The sequence below is a fragment of the Medicago truncatula genome, chromosome 8 (assembly GCF_003473485.1).
Source record: "Medicago truncatula cultivar Jemalong A17 chromosome 8, MtrunA17r5.0-ANR, whole genome shotgun sequence".
NCBI classification, from domain to species: Eukaryota; Viridiplantae; Streptophyta; class Magnoliopsida; order Fabales; family Fabaceae; genus Medicago; species Medicago truncatula.
Window position 1 is genome coordinate 22,401,413 of NC_053049.1, and position 9,809 is coordinate 22,411,221.

The following is a 9,809-nucleotide window of genomic DNA, read 5'->3' on the forward strand; positions in this document are numbered from 1 at the left end:
ATCATCAATTTTAGGGTTTTGACCTAATTCCAAAACTTTTCTAAATCAATCCTAACTTTGTCTATTAATCATCAGAATTACAACAACTAACATTACTGAATTATTAGTCTCACCCTTACCTTGAATGAAGAAAATCGTAGCCCTTCTCTTGGTTCTCTCTTCTCTTAGCTTTTTCTCCCTTTTTTTCAAAAACAGTCGTACGTACTAACTTTTCTAAAACTAGGTCTTTATCTTATATAACTCTTCCTATTTCTTATCTTATCTCACTATCCTCCCCCAAACTATCTAAAATATCAAAACATCCCTTAACTAAATATTTTTATTTTCTTTTCAAATCTTATTTTATTTAACAATAAAATAAGTCTCATAATCTTATCAAATTGTCAAAACATGTCAAATCTTTCAAATCAACTTAAATCTTCTTAATTCAACAAAACTCACATATATATTATAAAAATATAATATAATGGCATAAACTCGATTAAATAATTAATTAAACGAAAGTGGGCGTTACATGTAGCCCTGAGCTACTAGTCTTGCCTTATTTCTGATCACAGTTTCATGTTCATCAGATTTGTTCTTGAAGATCCACTTGGTATCTATCACATTCTTACCTTCAGGTCTTGGAACTAAATTCCACACTTCACTCCTTTTGAATTGATTCAGTTCTTCTTGCATTGCTTCAATCCAGAACTCATCAGTCAGGGCTTCTTTGACATTCTTTGGTTCAATCTTGGACACAAAACATGAATTGGCAATGAATCCAACTGACCTTTTGGTTGTAATTCCTTGGTCAGGATTCACAATGATTAGGTCATGAGGGTGATTCTTTTAAACTGTAATAGAGGGACCCTTAGTAGTGGACATTTGATCTTGCTCAGTATCTTCACTTTCTTCTTTCTCAAGTTCAGATTCATTCACCTAGGTGGGTGCATTTATTTTCTGAACAGGTGTTCCAACATCAGAATCAACATCAAGAATCCTTTTCTTTAGGCACATCATCTATCACTACATTAATAGATTCCATCACAATTTCAGTTTTGGAATTAAAGACCCTATAGGCTCTGCTTTTAGTAGAGTAACCAAGAAAAATTCCTTCATCATTCTTAGGATCCATCTTCCTTTTGTGATCTCTATCAGACAAGATGTAGCACTTGCTACCAAACACGTGGAAATATTTGACAGTAGGTTTTCTCCCTTTCCATAACTTATAGAGAGTTGTTGAGGTTCCAGATCTTAGGGTAACCCTGTTGTGAATATGACATGTTGTGTTCATGGCTACATCCCAAAAACGATAAGGCAAGTGTTTAGCATGAAGCATAACTCTGGCAGATTCTTGAAGAGTGTTGTTCTTTCTTTCCACAACACCATTTTGCTGAGGTGTTATAGCAGAAGAAAATTCATGTTTGATTCCTTCACCTGTGCAATATTCATTAAATTTAGCATTCTCAAATTCAATTCAACGATCACTCCTAATTCTCACAATGCCACAGTCCTTTTCTCTTTGCAGTTTTGTGCACAGATCTTTAAATACATCAAAAGTATCTGATTTTTCTCTAATAAAGTTCACCCAAGTGCATCTTGAGAAGTTATCAACAACAACAAGAGAAGTTCAAGAACTTTAGAGGTTGCTTGATGTTCCAACCATGGATGGGACATTCTTGTCTGTTTGCCAATTTGACATTCACCATATATGTTGCCTGCAACAATCTTTAGATTAGGTAGACCTCTGATAGCTTCTGAAAATAAGGCTTTCTTCATCCCTTTCAGATGTAGATTTCCCCACCTTTGATGCCACAACTTGATCTCTTCTTCTTTGCTCAAAAGACAGATTGAGATAAATGACTCTTCCTTAGATACCCAAAGATAGAAATTGTCCTTGAACCTTGTGTAACACCCCGTTACCCAAAAGTAATTAATAATAATTAAATACACACATCAGAGTTCAACCCGAACGGGCATGTCACACTACTATATCAAAATTTCTTAAATAGAATATAAAAAATCTATTTATTAAGCATCCACGGAAGTCAACATTTAATCAGCAGCGGAATATTATCATCAAACATCAACAATTGTTTAAACCTCCAAAATAATATCTTGGCATAAAGCCTTAACAACATAAATCAACCAGTATAGGGCCATAACATCAAGTTCCAAAATAAGATACATAAGGAATGAAATGCAAATAAGAAAAACCCATCCCGAATGTATCAGAGCCCTAGACACGACACTTGAGCCACCACCGACTACTCAGGATCACCGGCAAGTTACCCATAGGAAGAGCAACATTTTCAAGCAGAAGGGGTGAGATTCACAACAATAAAATATAGATATTAAAATCATCAATTGAATCTAACACCCTATAACATCAATACATCATCTTGTAGATATGGGTATATATTTCACAAAGCAGCAACCCCACCATCAAAACAATCCATCATAATATATGTATAAAAATATACTCAACAATCAACATCATCAATATAGCAACTACAACCAACAACAGAGACTCATGCATGACATGACAACACCACTAAGACCCCTCAATAAATGCAGATATGCATGTGGTACCAAACAGGACCGAAGCCCTCACCGCTTTTGAATGGTTAAAGCATTCTTCAGGACCGAAGCCCTCACCACTGTGAAAAACTAGTGCTCCAAGACATGAGTCCTCCCACTGTTTATGCATATGCAATGGACCCACTCGTGTATATCTACATACAACTTGACCATGCATACATTCTTCATATGACTCCAATTTATACAACATGTATGATTCAATAAATATAGCATACATTACAGCCATCAGCAACATCATCAAACAGTGATCCAACAATCCAGAATAATGCACAATTAAACATAACCATGCTCAAAACATCAACATCAATCACTACCATTCATATAAATACAATCAGCACACAAAACTGGGTAGCTCGCCTCGCGAGCACATCTGCTCGCTATGGCGAACTCACAAAACAGGTTGCTCGCCATGGCGAGTTCAAGGTGAACTCGAGGCGAGTGATAATATGGTGCTCTCGGGAGTTTTGACATTTTTCTCACTAAATCTTCATTTTTAAGTTACCTATTCATCTTTTTAATCTAAAACTTGTTCCAGTCCTTTTTAAAATCATTTAGGCACATTAAACCATCCCAAAAACATCTTATAACAACAATTTGAAAATCATGTTTTCAACTGGGTTACTCGCCATGGCGAGCTGGTCTGCTCGCGAGGCGAGCTATGAAGTTGCTCACTCGCCTTGGCGAACGATGAACTTCTGTACGGGCAGAAAACTGGTTTTACCCCAAAATCCCATTTTCGTCCAGTTCACTACCCAAATTAGTTTACAAATAAGCAATGAAGTGTTCTATGCACCTAGAACCTAATTCTAACATCAGAACAGCAATATCTACCCCAAAAACCATTAATTCATCTTACACCCAATTTCTCAATTTCCACCAAAAACCTGTTAAACTTCAATTTAGAATTTCATATCTATACTACTGAAGTAAAACTCACCCTTACCTTAGAAATTGCAGAAGAAATGCACAGCAAAATAGTTCTTGGCTCTACTTGCTCTTCTCTCCCCTTTCTCCCAATTTCACGTAAAAAGCTTCTGACCTCAATTTTCCTAACTTCCCATTTACTTAACTCCCCTTATTTTCATATAACTCTCCCTTAATTCTATTAAATATTAATTAACTCCCCAAACTCCAAAATAATATTAATTTCTCACTTAGTCTAATTATTATAAAATAAACTATATAATAAAATACAACACATCACATAAATCACCAAAATTAATTAAAATCATATAATATACTCTAAATAAATTAAAATAAATAAAACAACTACTAGAGCGTTACAACTCTCCCCAAATTATAGAATTTCATCCTCGAAATCTTACCTCAAGCAAACAACTCCGGGTATGACTCCCAAGTCAAAATTTCACCAGTCGCTCCACCCCAAACGACTCTCACAAGAGGTATCTCTTTACCTCTCAAGGACTTCACCTTTCGATCATCAATTCTCAACGGTAATGTCTCAACAGTCAGGTTGCCTCTAACCTGCACATCATCTCTTGGAATCACATGTGAAGGATCCGCTACATACTTTCGAAGCTGCGACACATGAAACACATCATGCAAGTTCGAAAGATGTGGTGGCAAACCAACTCTATAAGCCACCGTTCCAACCCTCTCTGAAATCTAATACGGACCAATGAACTTTGGAGTCAACTTCCTCGACTTCAATGCACGTCCTACACCCATCATAGGAGTGACCCTCAGGAAAACATGATCACCCTCCTGAAACTCTAGGGCCTTTCTTCGCTTGTCATGGTAACTCTTCTGTCGACTCTGCAAAGCTTTCATCTTTTCCCTTATCATCTTGAATTTCTCAGTAGTCTCATGAACCAAGTCCGGTCCCAACACCACACTCTCTCCTGACTCAAACCAACATAGAGGAGTCCTGCACCTCCGACCATACAAAGCTTCGAACGGTGCCATACCAATACTCGAATGATAGCTGTTGTTATATATGAACTCTATCAACGGTAGGTGATTATCCCAAGCTCCACCTTGCTCAAGCACACATACCCTCAACAAATCTTCCAATGATTGGATCGTCCTCTCCGACTGACCATCTGTCTGAGGATGATAAGTCGAACTCAACCTCAACTTCGAACCCAAATCATCCTGCAAACTCTTCCAGAACCTAGAGGTGAACCTCGGATCCCTATCCGACGAAATACTCGACGGTACACCGTGCAGCTTCACAATGCTATGAACATAAATCTCTACCAACTGTGCTACCGGGTAACTGACATTAATAGGAATGAAATGTGCCGACTTCGTCAACCGGTCGATAGCAACCCAAATGGCATCATGCCCTCTCGGAGTGTTTGGTAAACTTGTCACGAAATCCATAGAAATACTGTCCCACTTCCACTCCGGTACATCCAACGGTGTCAACAACCCTGCAGGCTTCTGATGTTCAACTTTAGACTTCTGACAAGTCAAACATGCATACACAAACTGAGCAACGTCACGTTTCAAACCGGACCACCAAAACAGTTTCTTCAGATCACGGTACATTTTTGTAGCCCCCGGGTGAATACTCAAACTACTCTTGTGACTCTCTTCTAGAATCAACTTCTTCAAATCATCATTGTCAGGAATACAAATTCTTCCTCTGAACCTCAGAACACCCTGATCATCGACCTTGAAGTCACTATCCTCAGTGTCATTACCAGTAGTCATCAAATCAACAAACTTCAAATCTACCTGCTGAGCGTCTCGGATACTGTTCAAGAAATCACTATTAATCCGCAACATCCCCAACTGAACACTCTGAGGTGTCAACTCACAAACAAGGCTCAAGTCTCTAGACTATTCTAACAATTCGAATTCCTTCACCATCAAAGCAGACATATGTAATGTTTTGCTGCTCAACGCATCAGCAACCACATTGGCTTTACCAAGATGGTAATTCAAGCCAAAATCATAATCCTTCAGCAGCTCTAACCATCTTCTCTACCTCATGTTCAATTCCTTCTGATCAAATAAATATTTTAAGCTTTTATGATCACTGAACACCTCAAATCTGGAACCGTACAAATAATGCCTCCAAATTTTTAAAACAAACACCACAACAGCCAACTCCAGATCATGCGTAGGATAATTCTTCTCATGTATCCTCAACTGCATAGAAGCATATGCTACCACCTTACCATCTTGCATCAAAACACCACCTAAACCCAGCTTAGACGCATCACAATAAACCACAAACGGTTCTTCTAGTTTAGGCAAAATAAAAAGAGGAGCAGTCATCAATCTTCGCTTCAACTCCTTGAAACTACTCTCACACTGAGCATCCCACACAAAAGATTTACCTTTACAGGTCAACTGAGTCAACGGAAGTGCCAACTTCGAAAATCCTTCAATAAACCTGCGGTAATAACCAGCCAAACCCAAAAAGCTTCTGATTTCAGTTACTGACTTCGGAGTCTCCCATTGTGATACTGCATCAACTTTCGATGGATCAACTGCAATACCAATACCAGAAATAATGTGACCCAGAAAACTCACTTCACTTAACCAGAACTCACACTTTGACAGCTTTGCATACAACTTCTTTTCTTTCAAGACTTGCAATATAATCTTCAGATGCTCTGCATGCTCCTCTTCAGTCTTAGAATAAATCAGAATATCATCAATAAACACCACCACAAATTTAACCAGAAAAGCATGGAAAATTCGGTTCATATATTCCATAAATACCCCAGGCGCATTAGTAACACTGAAAGGCATCAACTTGTATTCGTAATGTCCATATCGTCTCCTAAAGGCCGTCTTCTGCATATCCTCATCTTTCACCTTTATCTGATGGTAACCAGACCTCAAGTCAATCTTACTGAACACCTTTGCACCCACTAACTGATCCATCAAGTCATCAATTCTCGGAAGTGGATACCTATTCTTTATCGTAACTTTGTTAAATTGACGGTAATCAATGCACAACCTCATACTACCATCCTTCTTCTTAACCAACAACACCGGCGCTCCCCAAGGTGAAACACTTGGTCTTACAAACTTGTTATCAAGCAAATCCTCCAACTGTTTCTTCAATTCAGCTAACTCATAAGTTGACATACGGTATGGTGCCATCGACACCGGCTTTGTTCCTAGAACAAGGTCAATTGAAAATTCAACTTCCCTCTCTGGTGGCACATCAGGAATCTCATCAGGAAACACTTCTGAAAATTCTTTCACCACTGGCAACCTGTCAATCACAGCTTGGTTTTCTACGGATAAATAAGCCATCAGAGAAAACATCAAAATTCCATCACGTTCTAGCTGTTTCATCTGTTTTGTAGACAAGAACTCAACTTCACCTTCTTCTTCAGCAGAAGAAAAATGCACCGTCTTACTAAAGCAGTTGATATGAACTCGGTTATACTCTAACCAATTCATTCCAAAAATATACCCGACAACGGCAAACAAACTAAATCAACCACAAAGTCTCTACCAAACATAGACAACGGACAACTCAAACAAACAAGAGAAGTAGTTACTGAACCCTTAGCTGGAGTTTCAACAACCATTACCCCTTTCATATCAGATACAACCAAACCCAACTTATATGCACATTCAATATCAATGAAACAATGAGTAGCACCAATATCTATAATAGCAATTAAAGGAGTACTGTTAAAGAAACAAGTACCTCTGATAAGTCGGTCCTCATTAGTGGTCTGCGTACCAGTCAATGCAAACACTTTCCCACCGGTCCTAGCCTTCTTCGGCTGAGTACACTGCGAACTGATATGACCTTCTTCGTTGCAGTTGTAGCAGACAATGTCCCCATGCTTACATTCAGCTAGTCTGTGTCCTTTCTGACCACACCTAAAACACTTCCTCTAATCTCTACCACAAGCATTGCTCTTGTGGCCTTTTTCACCACACTTATAACAAACAATCTCAGCAGGAGCATCTTTCCTCTTGGGCCTCCTGTCATCATTCATCTTCTGTTTCCCTTTGTCAGCAGGAGCACTGTAAGGTTTAGGACGATTCTGTTATCCCTTACCCCTCCTCTCACTCATTATCTAGTAATGAGCTTTTGTGTCCTCCTCATATATCCTGCAGCTGCTTACCAACTGATGAGTCATTTATTGCTTACTTTTATATGCTTTTTAGTTTAGTTTTAATTAGATTTTATTTTATTTTATATTAGCATTATTTCCTTTTTAGGATAGTTTACTTTAAATTGCATTTTATTTTATTTCAGGAATGAATATTGGATGGATTGAGTCTTGGAGCAAAAGAAAGGGACTTGGAGCCGATTGGATACAAAAATATGAAGATTGAGAGGCAAAAATATGTCTCCCCTCAGTCAGAAGCTTAGCACGGCCCGTGCTAGCCTTGGCACGGCCGTGCCATCATCCAGAGTGCCTTTTGCTGCTTTTGCTTAGATTTTAAGCTACTCTATTTTTAGCTTGAATGTAATACCTTAGATTTTAAGTCGAGTGAATGCTATAAATAGAGTAGCCATCCATCACAAATATTCATCTTTACTTGGAATTCAATAAGTGACAATTGCTTTTCTAATTAAAGTTCTTTTCTTTTCCTTTATTTTCTTGTCATTTACCTTTATGCTTTCTCTCTTCTCCCCCATGTCTACGATGAACATGAGTGAGTAGACTTCTCCTTGTCTTGGGATTGTTGGATAAGTCTAAATGACATAATCCTAATCAAACCAAGCTCTAAGCCTTAATCTTATGTAACCCTAATTTCCTATCTAAATTCACCGTTTTAACATGGATCAACTATTATTAAACTGTGGAAACGAAAGTGGAGGGTTTGATAATTGTTTATCCATTATCCCAAATATCAATTCATAAAACGAAAGTGGAGCTTTGATATTCGAACAAGTGAATTTAGACAAGGATTGCAAAGTCAGCGAAATAGGCTTTGCAATCTTTGAGACATATAGTTTCCATCTTCAAGGGAACTAATAACAATCAAGTCAGCGAAATAGGCTTGGTTGTTAGAGATCAAGCCTGCACTACTCAATTTGGTGCAGCAAAATCAGTGTTCTGGATCACCCACTGAGGATCCAAATCTCCATATTTCTTCCTTCCTTAGACTCAGTGGCACCATAAAAGAGAACCAAGAAGCCGTAAGACTTCATCTCTTTCCGTTTTCCTTAAGGGATAGAGCTAGCGCTTGGTTCCATTCCCTAGAAGTCGGTTCCATCACTTCATGGGACGATATGAGGCGAGCATTCCTTGCCCGAATTTTCCCCCCATCTAAAACCGCTAAACTTAGAGATCAAATCACGCGGTTCAATCAAAAAGATGGGGAGTCTCTCTATGAAGCGTGGGAGCGTTTCAAGGAAATGCTTAGACTTTGTCCCCACCATAGCTTGGAAAAGTGGCTTATAGTCCACACGTTTTATAATGGCTTGTCATATACCACTAAGATGTCTGTTGATGCAGCTGCAGGTGGAGCTCTAATGAACAAAAACTATACGGACGCTTATGCCTTGATTGAAGACATGGCTCAGAATCACTACCAATGGACCAACGAGAGAGCCGTCACCGCTCCTACTCCCTCTAAGAAAGAGGTAGGTATATACGAAGTCTCTGAATATAACCACCTTGCTGCTAAGGTTGAGGCATTAACCCAAAAATTTGAAAAACTTAATGTTAATGCTGTCACACCTTCTTCTGCATCCCCTCCTTGTGAAATCTGTGGTATATCCGGTCATATCGGTGTTGATTGTCAGTTAGGTAGTGCTGCCAATATTGAGCAACTGAATTACGCTCAATATAACCAAGGAATGAGGCCAAATCAAAATTTTTACAAAAATCCTCAAGGTTCCTATGGACAAGCAGCACCACCTGGCTATACAAACAACTAGAGAGTGGCTCAGAAATCAAGTTTGGAGATTTTGTTGGAAAATTGCATAGCTAATCAAAATAAAAATCTTCAAGAACTAAAAAACCAAACAGGATTTCTGAACGACTCCCTCTCCAAACTCACTACCAAGGTCGATTCTATCGCCACACACACCAAAATGCTTGAGACCCAAATCTCCCAAGTGGCCCAACAAGTGGCCACCTCTTCTCAAACACCAGGAGTCTTTCCTGATCAACCTGAAACAAACCCCAAAGCACATGTCAATGCTATATCTCTTGGGGCCAGTAAGTTAGAAGAGACCGTTACTAAAGCCAAAAGAATTAAGGGAGAGAGTGCTAAGCTATTTGGTGAGAAAGATGAGAAACCGCTTGATAAGAACAAGGCCC

At 38.8% G+C, this 9,809-nt stretch overlaps 1 non-coding gene across 1 annotated transcript; it reads right to left on the minus strand.

The window, feature by feature from the left end:
- Positions 1-8,821: 8,821 nt before the first annotated feature.
- LOC120577805 (small nucleolar RNA R71) lies at positions 8,822-8,928 on the minus strand. Its single transcript, XR_005643785.1, has one exon. It is a non-coding gene; the product is annotated as a small nucleolar RNA R71 (small nucleolar RNA).
- Positions 8,929-9,809: the final 881 nt, after the last annotated feature.